The sequence below is a fragment of the Buceros rhinoceros genome, unplaced genomic scaffold (assembly GCF_000710305.1).
Source record: "Buceros rhinoceros silvestris isolate BGI_N320 unplaced genomic scaffold, ASM71030v1 scaffold13897, whole genome shotgun sequence".
NCBI classification, from domain to species: domain Eukaryota; kingdom Metazoa; phylum Chordata; class Aves; order Bucerotiformes; family Bucerotidae; genus Buceros; species Buceros rhinoceros.
This window is the reverse complement of record NW_010424043.1, coordinates 53-14,494: the sequence shown is the minus strand read 5'-3', so window position 1 is coordinate 14,494 and position 14,442 is coordinate 53.

Here is a 14,442-nt window from a genome sequence, read left to right as displayed (position 1 = left end):
CAGTAATAGCAGTATTCTACCTTGGTACGCTTTCCTTTTCTACCTTTACTGCTCTAAGCATGACATACTCTTCATTTCCACCCCCCTTCTCCACCATACTCCAAACACGTCACAGCAGCATAGAGTATTCAAGTTTTATTTGATTTTTAAGTGCTTTTCATATTGCCTAGTTATTTTAATTAATTTAACTATTCAGTATTTTGTGCCTGATAGTCAATCTGTGTTACAGGAACTGGACAGAAAGCTTCTGCTCTAAACGTTTAGAGCCTAAACACAGTCCCAGAGATGATTCAGGTCATTCAACTGCATCTCCCTGCACACATTCTTAAGCACTCCGAGCTTCAGATTCCCTTCTTTTGAAACTTGTTTCCTGTGCCCTGCTCTTCTCCCAAATCCAGACACAGACACCCCACAAGCACATTTTAACAATGTCCTCAGTATTTGCTAAGTTGCAGGATTCAAAATTAAAATTAAAACAAGATGACACACTAGTACTCATTTACTGGAAAAAGTGAAAGTTTAAGTTAAGCTATGGATTTGCCCATTTAATCCCTATTTTTGAAGTGAAGTTTTCCATAGCCATGGCAAATAGAACGCATTGCATACATCACCGGTTTTCTCCTTTCTGCACAAGATAGGCAGTTAAGAGGTACGTATCAAAGCTGCAAATCAAATCAAAGTTGCAAACACCTCTGCAATATTAACATAAGGGAGGGGCACGAGAAGACCTCTCTCCCTTGATTTCTAATAACTATTTATTCATCTTTTCCAGTAAAAAGCTTCCAAGTCTCCAGTAGCATGAATGAAAGACGATCTCCAGATACTCTGCGATTACAAGAATTACTTAATTCCAGAGCTGTTCAGTTAGTACCTGAAGCCCAAACTAGATTCCAGGTTCGGCATCTGCAGTCTGACAATATGGCCACATGCTAAATGACATGAACAGGTATCTGTGAAATCAGATTTTTAGTACTTTCTTTTCTGTTTACTGCTAATTGTATTTGCAGAGGATTGCGCCACAAGCAGTTTACAGCGCTGTCTGCCTTAACACAGCTGAGGTTTACAAGTATGGACAAGTTGAAAGTCAAGTTGGAGCTGCTACTATCACCAAAGGTAGCACTCTGGGGTTCTGAGACTACCTTTTCTTATTTAAAAGAAAGTAGGCATTTAGCAAATGTTTAACAAAGCAGTTATGATCTTGAAGACACTCTCCCATTCAGTAACAGCAGGCTTCCAGGCTAACATTTAATTCACTTTCATTAGCCACATGGTTTTGTAATGGTATTGATAATCTAGGTTATATTTCTAAGGCATTCCAAAACCAAAACACAACAGTATTTTCCCTTAGAGCATATCAGACTGAGCAATGAGCTGAAAATCGGCTGGGCTGCCAGGCTCCAAGGGCAGCAATCAACGGCCCAGCCTCCTGGTGCTCAGTAACCAGCAGAGTACCCCAAAGAATGACTCCAGGGCTCACAATGATGAGCATCTTCATCAACAAACAGGTTGAGGATGCAGAGAACACCTTCGGCAAATTCACAGTCAATAGTAATTTACAGGACACAACTGATGTCACAGCTTCAGCTGAGGCAGACCTTGGGAACATTAACGATTAAAGAAAAGTCAGAAAAATCTAAGTATTGTAGAGTTCTGCAGCTGAAATAATCCCATTCATGACTTCTGGTGGACCGTCAAACAGAATCTGAGTCAGCTAAGCTGAATATTGGCCAAAAACAAGCCTCCCATAAACTAGGCCAACTCCATATTGAGACACTGCAGAGGCAGCATACTTCAGAGTATCTTATCCTCCATTATTTGGGGCTTCTGAGGCTGTCTAGTTCCACCCTTCTCCAGCTCAAGTGGGACGTGGACAAAGCAGAGGGTCCAGCAGAAGAGTACCAAGACAAACAACCCAGAGCAAATAACCTACGAGAACAGGTTTGTGAGCTGGACTTGCTTAGCCTGGTGGAGGCTAAGAAGAGATCTAGTAGCATGGATACCTGAACAGCAGCTACAAAGATGAGTCAAACGCTTTGGGGGTGTGACAACAGCCTAACAAGTAGCAGCCAGAAACAGTTGCTTAGGAGTCACAGATTAGATGTTACAATGAAACTCCTCTTTAAGGCAGAGAAGCAACTACAGACTGACTAAACACAGGTAGCAGACTCTCTGTCCTTGGAGGTGTTCAAGGCTTCACTAAGCAAGTGGCGATCCAACACTGGCAGTAGTCCTGCCTCAGTCAGGAAGTTAGGAAATCACCCAATCAGTCTCAGGAAATCCCTCCCAACTAACGATTTTTTAGTAAGTGCTATTTTCCAGATACAGTTATGTATATGACCAAAAAAATCCCTTGCCTTTCAATATTCAAATGTCATGGTGCAAAACATGATTGTGCTTCATCTGGTACATCTACAGCTGTATTTGCAATGCACACACATTCCTAATGATGGCCAGAAATAAAACAGCTATATTTCAAAACTTAGGGACAGTTTCAGATGTTGCCAATTCAGTTACTTGGTGACAACAAAGAGATACTGGACTCCAGGGCTGCAGATTCACTTTTGACTACAAGAGGTGAGTGCACGAAGACTCTGTATTCCGTTGTTTGGGGGAATTCCCCAAAAAGAGGTGGTAACGGAGCTGAAGCAGTGTTTAATCTCACTACTTTGATTACTAAAGAAGAGAAAATGTTTCAGAAACTCATCTGTAACTCAGAAAAGAGCTTTCAGGTTTCCTTTCTTTGAAAAGGTAGCACCCCAAAATCTTACGCGTACTAATTAATGCTTGACAGACACTGGGCATGGAGGGACATGTTTCAATAAATTTATGCCATAAAGCTGAAATGCTTGTCGGGACACGGATAAAGTTGTCATTGGTGAACCCAAGGCAGAAAGAATCCATGACATTTGTTCCTTTACCGGTGTAAAAACTTGCAGTCAGTGCTGTTAAATAAATGCAACATATTTTCATACCGATTCCTCCCCTTGACTCCATGCTTTACAGAATGACCATAACGAAGTTTCTCCAGTCATGGCACTACTTAAAACCTTTAAGTTGAAGAACGTAGTTGCTGGATCTAGCAACTTGCATTTTAACACCTACAACACCACTTTTCATTTGTACCACTGCAAGAGAAGTACTGCAAGCTAACACGATGTCTTCCTCTAATGCAAGAGAAATTCGACAAACTGTGCAAAAAACCCCATTTATCCACTCTTTTGTGCCCAATGTATTTCTCCAATAAAGCTAGGCAGCCTGGAAAGGGCTTTAACAGGGCTCATACTCTACACTATGCCTCCTACCTGAGCTGCCTTGTTTTAGTAATAAGCCACTGAATTTTGCTATTGCCAAAGGATCCTTTGCCTAACACACATATTGGCATTCCCCCACCATTTAACGCCTCTGGCTCAAAGCAAAAAGCTTTCCAAACTTCTGTCTGCTTTGATCAAAAGGTCCCAGGAGAGAAAGCAATGTTCAGTCTCCACTCCTCCTCATCCCTAAACACATATACGTGCCACTGCCTCAATCAGAGCCGAGAGTTAAATTGCACAAAGAAATCACATCTGATGATACTAAATTGAGCTTTGACTTAACTCTCTTAGTGAAGTCCCAGAACTTCAGCATCTTCTTTTCCCACATCTTCCATTAGGTTGCTCTCCTCTGAATTGCTGGAGAGCAGGGGAAAAAAAACAACTCAGAAACCCAATTCTGTCATCACCAAAATAACTTGATAGTTTTGCCATACGGAAACACATGTGGTATCCAGATGTCTTTCTTACAGAAAGCACTACCCCTCCAAACACCATCACCTGGAAATAGATGGATTTCCTGACTTAACTGATTTCAAAGCCAACAACACTGTACAGTTAAACCAGTTACTCATGCTCATCACTTCTGGATTATGAACAGTTACTTCTGATGAGTTCAGAGAGGAGACTGTACATGGCACATCCCATTTGAGACACTCAGAATCCAAATAATTTGTCTTTTTAATTTTGGCTTACAAATGACAGGAATATTGGTGGTGTACTCCCTACTGACAGAGCAACTTTTTAATTCTGCAGCAAGGAGGAAACTGCAGATGTTGGTGTAAAACATTTCATGTATGTCACACCTCATCCTCTGAAGTACCTGTTCCTCTTGGACAGTGCACATTTCAGATACTTGTAAGGTTTTCTCCTAAGTGATTTCCAAGAAAACTCTTTCTTCACTTTGACAACATCCATACATTTCTGTTTCTGGCTCTCTGAACATGCTGCCACACTTCACTCTCACTGGAGTATTTGGTAACACAAACATTCTAACACATTTGCAGATCCAGCAGCAGTAACAGGAGCATCTCATTAATTTACATCCTGAAATAATACTAAACTCATACTTTACATAACACACCTAAGAATACCCATATTTTCCAGGCCCATTCACAAGACTTCATTAAACTCCACAAATGCAGAACAACTTTTGTTCATGCTTACTGTATGTGTCCACAAAGTGTAGGAAAAAAAAAAAAGCTTTTCTACCTATAAAAACACCACAAACCAACACAACTAAAACATACAAATAAACTTTAAGGCCAAATTCCAGCTTCTTTGAGACAAACTGTAACAGTGGCTTGCAAATTGGCCTTCCACATCTGATCTTCAGTGAAGCAGAATTTAATACGGATAAAATAGAATAAAGCAGACATCAACGGTATGAATAATCATTTCATATTAGATGTAAGAGATGTTGATTGCTTCAAAATTACTGAAACACAGAACTTTCTGGATTAAAGCACTCCTTGCTATGTTCCTTACATGCAGTATCCCATGATGTTGGGACTCCTCCAGAAGTTAGCTCTAACTTGTTTACTTTAATAATCAGATATTTTAACTTATCTCTTCTTGTTCTGTAAGATAGATACATTACAGCTCAAAGATTCTAACCTATGACCTTTCCAGAAATGCAGTGTTTATAACGAGCATACATTCTTGACCCGAATTCTGCATGGAAAGCTGAGCTCGTAGTTCATTAAACAGTACCGTTTCCTACAGGCACAGGTCTTTGCAACAGGTTCCTGTATTCCACCACTCTTTTTAACAGTCTTGCTGCCACACCTTCTGTCCTCTTATTCAAGTCTCACCTTCTGTCCCATGCATCTTTCACATTAATCCTCCAAAATTAGATTTTTATGGTCTTGAAGAAAGAACCTCTTCAGTTAATGAGTGTTACTGCTAATGACTCTTTCTGGCAAGAAGTACAAAGAAATCTCTAGAAATTGACTTCTACTCAAAATGCTAGGCCAGAGCCAAACAAATCTGTTGTTGTTGTTGAGGTATAAATACAATTTTGGACTGCTCAAATCCATTGGATTTTGAGGACATCTATATGTTTTTAGAGGTTTTGCAGAAATTCTGTCAAGGAACTTCATTACCAGTATTTCTTAAAGGAAAATATCTGCATGCAGTATTCATGCCTACTGAGGCAACATGTCTCATAACTGTTCACACACTTGAAGGATATGTCTTGCACTGATACTCTCTTGTCAACACCAAATTAAGAAAGTAGCTAATGAAGCCCAGTTTTAGAAAATGGATTCTGACCAGTGCTTTTCCAAATCTTTCTCTTGTGTTGATTCTTCAGAGTCCAGGAAGTGGAGAAGTTGACCTGCAGCACTTCCCTCAGTAGAAGATTGACATCATCACTCTTCTCTGCAGACATGTATTTTCGGGAACTCTTGATGCACTTGGTTCAAAAAGGCTGAGAAGCTCAAAAGATACTGGGGAACAGATGACAAAGCCAGAACATAAGCCTTGTTTCTTCAGAGAGCAGGCTAAGAAGATAAAGTAGAAGTGAAAGGCTTATTTCTTGTGATGACTGACTGTACAACCATTTTGCTTCTTAATCTTCTCATTGGTTTTTATCAGTATTCCCGTATCTGTCAATGTTCTCTGCTTCCCATATTTTAAAAATCTTGTACGTCACCAGTGCCATTACAACAAGATTTCCATTTCCACTGCGATCTAGTTATATCCCGTGTTTTCAACCTTTCACCAGAAGTCTTATTCTCATTGACGTATGACAGTCTGGACTCACGTTCTCAGTTTCTGAGGGAAAAGATACCCCAACAACAGAGTCTACCTCAAACAGATCTTTACTGCTCCATGTCCACTATAACAAAGAGAGCAGAGCATTCCTGTGATACAGCTAGGCAATTCCAGCCTCGGTAGAGCTGCATCTGCAATAGTGCTGAGTTAGCCTGATGATTTAGCTTCTTAGCACACTGCCTGAAGCTCAGCACTGAGTGCATAAAGCCGACAGACAAGTAGGAGACAGTTTAGCCCGGGAAGGTAAGAAACCGAAATACTGACTATCCACCCCTCCACTAGACAGATAAACAAATATTTAGATGTGGAAAGACATAATTAAGGTTTCATGCTGTAAAACATTTATTTGCCTGGCAGTTCACTGGATAAAAATCTTGGAATAATGTTCAGCATATAAAGAGAAATAGTTATAGACACAAATCTGACAAATGCAAATACCTGAACTACTAGAAAAAGCAACAAACACTAAAATCCCCAAGCAATATCTATCCTAGGAGGCTGGAAAGAAAAAAGTGTTATACTTACAATAGACAGTCTTGAGTCTCAGGGATTTCTCTTTCTTTAGTTATGAAGACGCAAGTCATCCAAAAATAAAATAAGAAAAAGAAATTAATGTGCTGCACCATTTGAAGGAAAAGCTCTGTACTTCCTAAGAAGCCGTTGCAGATGAATTACGTTACAGGCCAAAGTTTCCATTAACAAACAGGAAAAATGAGAGCCTTTATGATTTTCTGCAAAAGCTGGAAGTACTGACAAAAGTGTACTGACAGTTAATACAAGGTTAATATCAAGAAAGCCCTGTTATTAATGAAGTTTTAAGACATTATTATGGCTTGAAACATATCTCAAGGACACCATAATCTTCAGTTCTGCGTGATTACAGCTCCTAAAGTTGTAGTTTGCCACAAAAAAGAACAAAAAGAAAACTTGCCCCACAAGGAAAAAAAACGAATTAACCAAAAGCAGCTCCCCCACCATTTTGAGCCTTAAGTTTTAGCCAAATCTCCTGAAAGTTCCCGTTCTTCATTATATAAATGAAGAGTAGCTTTAATCAGCTCAATTCAGAACAGATCGCTCTTTTGGCAGAATCTAAGGAGAAGATGAACTTAAATTCCCAATTCAGAACATGGCTAAAATGATCCTGACTCATTCTGAGAAGTTCTTGGCAAATAAAGACAACTTGCCGTTCACAAGCGTGAAACAATAAGCACTGCATTCTCTCAGTAAAGCAGCTGTCATCTCAGAGTAATCTGTGGAGTGCTGTATTTTCAGAACTCGGTGGCATGGAAGAGATGCTGCCCATCAACGTGACAATTCAGTAGGAAACAAGACTTTCACCTGTTCTTCCTATAAAAAAGGAAGTTACCTGAGTCCCAGTATTGCCACAGATAGTGGCGTGGTGGTGTAAGAGCTCAGCAGGATTTTATAAGCTTAGAATACAGTGGCTGTAGTTATGTTACTGCAAGTAACATAACTTGTCACTCGTTACTTGTCATTCTATGGAGTTTTACAACAAACAGCTGCCAACATCTGACTTTTCAGACCAGTGTAGAAAACATTAGCAACTATGAACTTGCTGCTCAAAGAGAATTTCTTCCTGACCATTTTCAGACAATCAACTTTGACTGCGTTCAGATTAATGCTTTTGTTAATGTTAGAAATGGAGTTCCACAACCAAAGCTAATGGGTCCATTTTACTTGTGACCTTGTCTTGAGGTTTCTTACCAAAAAAAAGCAGGAAGCAAAAACAGGAATGAATCTTCATCAGGAAGATTCTCACACGTTAGGTAAGAAACTGTCCTGGGGCAAGTGTTGCAAGCAAGTTACAGTAGCTGTTTTTGAGCTACGACTATGACAAATTAGGGTAACTTCCAACAGACTGTCTAACTTTGAGAAGCCAAAAAACTGTGCTGGGTTTTTAGGATTCAAACGTCCCACACAGACTGTAGTCCCTAACGGCTTTTGCATAAATTAGTTTTCCACACAATTCAAGTTCACAGGTTATCTAAAAAAAGTTTCACATGCATACTTATGTATTATACAAACATAACTGAGTTGTTCAAATACACCCTCAAAATCCTATTAGCTAGATGTCAGCAGCCCATATACCGAAATTCTATTTATTTTAATTCTTCAAGCTCATACCAAGCAAATCAAGGTTTTTTGCAAAGGAAAATCTCTACAGTTTGAGCCTCTGGATCATGAAGATGCAGATCATAACAGCATACTTCTTGAGACCAAACATAAACAATACAACAGCAAGGGAGTGTTCCTGTAACTGAAACCTAGCTACCTTAACATTCTGAACATCAACACAAACATGTCCAACTGAAATGCTTTTCCAGCACAATTGATTTTAATGCCATGAAAAGGACAGAAAAGTTGCCTGTACATCAGGTATTTTCAACCACAGGCTCTGATACACAACAACCTGGGGCAAGAGGTATAGCAAAAATGGGAACACTGAAATGAAGACAAAAATTCACACATCTGAACATTCCTTGTTTCTAATGAGGTTGCAGAGCCCTGAATGCAGATTCCTCTCCTTCTGAAACACAGTAGGCATTTCTACCCTATCTATTCCCAGATAAAAAGGGAGGGCAAGGAACTCTGAATCCTTGATAGAACCAAAACAATCTTCATCTGTGCTCCACATATGGTTCATAGAAGAGGCAATACTCTTTTGCTGGTGCCACACCTGCCAAGAGCTGTTCAAAACACATGGGGAAAAAAAAAAAAATATCCCACTCTAGATCCTCTCTAGCAAACTGAGCTCATCAATAAAGCTCTCTGCAAAACCAGAACAAAATACATGTATAGCACCATATTCCAGGTATATGGACAGCAGCTACATTTTATCTGGAAACTAGGTTTTTACTCAGCTGTCAAGGAAACCCAAACCTACCCACCTTTCATGCATTTCCTCTTATAGGCTTGGTTCAATGAAAAGTATTAGTAAACCTTTATATAAATGTTGTTTTCTAACCACTTTACCATAATGACTAAAAGTAACATTCAAGTGTTTTTTAAAACAGATAATGCAAGCCAATTCCAATTTCCAAAGAGCTAAAAACTATACAAACCTGTATGAACGCAATTTTGTCTTGAGGCATTTTCCACCCCCAACAATGCCTATTCAGCAACAAAACCACAAAACCCACCAGCATCAACAATACAGAGGCGGTCACAAGGCACTCAATGCACAAGATACACACGGCCTTGTACTGCGGTCACCCCAACCCCACAATCTTTTGTCCCTCAGTACTTTTTACAGGGGTTTGGTCTCATGAATTACCAGCACCAGAAAAAAATGGACACATATTCTGCTTTTTATTCAAACTCCAGTTCCAGGACGCAGGAGGCACCGCAGTCATGAACACGAGACCTGCTCCAAAAGTAATGCCTATTTTATTGTGTTGGCCTACAACGTCAGAGGTAGATGTTGGTGGTCTGGCAGTCGAGGTTGAACCTTCCTGCCAACATTCAGTTAAATATCGTCGCCGTCTGACAGACGGCAGCAGAGGGACAGCCTGACAAAATGGCATCTGACATGGCAGTGTGTACGAAGCAAAGGTGTGCGACTGAATTCCTCCATGTGGAAAAACCTGCACCCACTGACATTCATCAACACTGCTGAATGTTTCCGGAGACCAAACAGTGGGTGTCAGCACAGTGAGGGGGTGGGTGGCACATTACAGCAGTGGAGACAGAGACAGGGGGTCCCCTCCGGTGGGGCAAATTTTGATGGGCACAGTATGCAGGCTCTTGTTCATTGTTGGGGAAAACGCACAGCCAGTGGTGGGGACTGGGTCGAAAAACAGTGTTTTGTAGCTGAGAATTTGCTCCATCAAATAGCGTTATTGTGCTCTCTGTATCTGTTGTAGTTTCCATGAAAACAAATAGGAGGCAGTACTTTCAGAGCGACCTACGTATACTGTCAATTAAGGATTCAAAGATGAGAACTTACTTTAAGTTTCATATAATCACAGAATGCAAGCTGCAACAGTTTTATCATTAGATATCTGATCATCTGTTATTTGACTAAAGCAACTACTCTGAGACTTGTTCAGAAAAAAAAAAATATTCACATAAATTCCAAAGTGTAAACAGAAAAGGCCTCAAATAAACAAAACCTAATCTAGTAACAAACTAGGGGGAAAGTCATTGCACTGACTAATCATTTGCCTGAAATATTTTTAAATTACTTCTATTTCATGATGCAATATGTCATCCAGTCTATTTCAATCCCTTGAAATCAATCACCATCAATCCAGTGGGTTACAGAGCATTAAGCCTGCAAATACTCAAATAAAAATAGAAATGAAACAGTTCAGGACTCATTTTTTTGTAGGAATATAGACTCAACTTAATCCACCGAATTATCAGCCTTCAAACACAGTCAGAGGAATTCCACAAGGCTTTAGGCTTATTCTTTTTTAGTTTAGGTAGTAACTTCTGTCCGATTTACAACAAATCTGGGTAGTCTGCCTAAGCTGCCATGAAGAGACAGATGTTATTTACACTTTCCCCACCAGCAGCAAATGATTTAGGCACTGTAAGTTCAAACATCCAGAGCGAGAGTTGGTACAGGAAAAACATCCAAAAAATCTCCCACTCATCAAAAGCAATATTCCTGGAGCCTGAGGGGTGTAACACATACAAATCAGATTTCCTCAAAAAAAGTTGTCTTAATTCTTTCATTATACACAGGTCACTAGTAAAAACCTCCCTAGTTTTATGGAAGTAATGCATTCAATACAATTTACCCAAGAAGCAGGTGTTTGGGAAGCAGCCTCTTTCCAAAAATTATACATTTATTATACATGCTACTGTTTAGGAGTTGATGGTACCAGTGTACAGGTGAACAAAACAATCTCAACATACAGAGATGAAATAAAAACAGGCAGAAGTAACCTAAACAAATATCTTAGGCACCCACCCAAAAACCAGAATAACCAAACTACCCAGGTGAACAGAGAAAGAGAGATACAGCAATCATGTACACAAAGTCAATGAAATATTCCTATAAATCCATCAAGATACTCAAGCTTTACTAGTGCAACCACCCAAAACAGCACATTTGACTTTGTAGAGCTACGGGAAATGCAGGCAAATGAAATCAGAAAAATTTCATGTAGCATGTGTTTACATTTGTTTATTAGTATTCTCACAGTGACTATCGTTCTCCTGACGAAGAGTTATTTCTTGTGGTTTTGAAACCTCCTCTGGTGGAGGACAAGCACAAGAGTCCTTGCCAATGCCATTCTAAAAACAAATGGGTAGCTGAAAGAAGAGTCATCTGAAAAAAGTAATGGAAAATGGCTGGTCGTTTGGCCAGTGCTGCGATCTAGGTAAAGAACTACCAGCTTCTCTTTATTTTGTTGTGTTACCCACCAAAGGAGCACCTTTGGTATTACCCTCCAGTAAGGAACAAACTAAGAGCTCTTCACTATGAACGTCTACCCCCGTATCAAAAAGGAACACAAGCTCAGGACTTGTACGGTTATTTCAAACTCGGTGCTACAAAAACTTTGAGATAACTCAATGAATTCTGGTCATCTGCTAGAACATACAAGTTTTAATAATTCAAAGTGAGGAACTAGAGGTAATTGAAAACCATGATGATGTAATCTTGGGAGAGTTATTCCTACAGAAATGCAATCATGTGGCTTACCAGAACTCCACACACCAGCACTAACATTCAGCATCTGACAAGCACCCAGTTCTCAACCTGCCTCATTCTCACTCACTATCAGTTTGCAGTCCTTCATTAATTCAAAGTTTGACAGATGTAGCCTAGTGCACAGTGATTTCCAAGAGCGAAACAGAAACAAAACTATATTTTCTTAGAAAAATCTGCATAGATTTTCCACTTTAAAAGGAAGAAACAGCAATAACTGCAATGCTGTGAAGGTTATCTAGGAAATAAAAAAACAACTACAAAACCAAAGGAACTCCTTGCACCAGCAAGAACATTTGGCAGGACATGAAATACACTACAGTAAGTACAGCACACTTCTACTGGATGAACAGGGGACAAGAAAACTGAATCCTGGGGAAAAGTAACTGTTTGGAGGAAGTGGGGCCACTGACTCAAATAAGAATCGATGCTACTAAAGTGATCAGCAAACAGGTAACAAAATTAATTCTATTAATCTGTCTTGAAAACAAAGCGGTGGGGAGATGCCCCTCACCTAGAGCTGAAAGAAAAGCGATACACAAACATTTGAGAAATCAGTATTGCAATCAGTCTTTCATGTTACGGGTAGAATAGAATGTCACTACGATAACACCAGAGCAGGCACCTCAGTGCCGCAGCAATACAAACAATCTGATGACAGCAACCTTAAGTAAGAGAGGAAAGTACAGACGGCTGAGTAAGTCTCAACTTTACAAACTGGGAATGGGGAATTTTAAGCAAAATATAATCATCAGCCAATCAACAGTCAAAAGTTTAGTCAAACAGCATTTATAAGAGCCTTGTTTCTAAGTGCGGCCTCACAGAACGATGTCTGATAATTTAGGCACAAAACGAGCACAGGCAGTAAACCAGGGAGTTGCTACTGAGATGCTTCAAGCAAACAGAACCATTGACATGGTAGTTAAGCCTGTGTAACTCCTGCAGGAAACCTGAGCTGCTGTTACTCTCAAGTAAGAAGTAACCTTGTTTTATTCAAAGCACAGGTAAGTTATGCGGACTTGGAAAACTGAGCAGTACTTTCACCAACAGTATCCCAAACCAGAGGTTTGCACTCTGGCACCACTCGCGACTTCCATGTAATTCAAATGTCAACCGCACAACTAACACACATTTACCTCTAGATACAGTTGACGTGTCAAGTCATATCCTGTACAAAACAGAGTTATGAGATTCCCACCTCATCTTTTCCTTAGGATTTTTTCAAGCAAATTACTGTTACAGATCTACCAGTAAGTTAGATAAGCACTTGAAGCCACGTGAAATCAATTACTGAACTCAAGAAGAAACCCAGATTCATGATTAAATTTGCACATACACTTAACATGGAAAACGGTTACCTTTCTATGCTTTGCACCACGATAGTGTGACTGAAGACTTATAGAGCTCATACATGGAACTTTACAAACCTAGAAAGATAAATTGAAAGCACATCTTCAGTTATACTATGTATATTCTGTAGTTGGTGAGTTATAAGAACGAGAAATACATCCATTTCTACAGCATCACCCTCAAAGTCGTCTTTGGCTTGAACAGTACAAATTGCATGACACTTAGGAGAGCAGCACAGCACCAAAGCGACCAGACAGTATGCAAACCTCCTCAAAAGATACTTAAATATTGGTTTAAATACAGCAGGTGGTATGAACCTTTTAAGAACCACCCCCTTCACTCCTATCATCTGGATTCTCAGATTTCTCCAGGCTGGAAAGCCAACAAAAGGGCATGATCATGAACAAAAGGAACAGAGACAAAATTATGCCCTAGAATAACTGCATCTCCGTTCACTGTTACATCAAGGGGTTCAAAAAAACAATGGATAACGCATTTCATTAAGACCACAGACACACATATACCATTACAATAATTAATGGAAGACAATACACAGCTACAATTATTTCTTACTATCATTAGCTTGAAAAAGCAGTGACTAACATATGCTAATATTGCCTAGTCTCTTGACATACTGTCCCAGAAGCTTAACACACCAGAAAAAATCATCACTGCTAGAACAACATAAGATTGACAAACTTCACCTGTTCCAGAGTAGTAGCCTGTACAGATAAATGAGCCTTTAGAGTCGCCTAGGAGAAATACCTGTTAGAGCTCCGAAAGGCTACAAGTAAGGACATTATACTAGACACATGACTGCCCAAGAACAAACTGAATTCACCGAGTCCCAGGACAAGCAGGTCTTCCAGGGACTGACCACAATGTTCTCCACATTAACAGCTTCTCTCACAAGTTTGCTACACCCCACCTAGGTCAGGCCTGCAGCTCCAGAGCATGGGTTTAATACGTCAAGCCTGCATTTTAGCACGAAGGCTCGGAAGCCATCAAGAAACACACTCACTTTGCAATAAAATATTTTTTTTTCAGATTCCGGATTGCCATCTTCGGGCTTGACTTCTTCAGTCCCAGTGCTCATCCTGCAAAACTGGTTCACTGCACACAATGAGAAAGAAATAAACCCAACTCCGGCTTCTACGGCACTTTTCGGCAAACAGCTGGGGGCGGGAGAGAGACGTTAGTTGGATCCATTAAGTTGATTATTTCGCTTCAGCGCATTTCGAGAAGAAACCACATCTTTTATCTCCAGCACACCTTCACAGCCTTACGGTAAGGGCCCCCTCCCCGCTCGTCTTTCTGCGGAGGTCT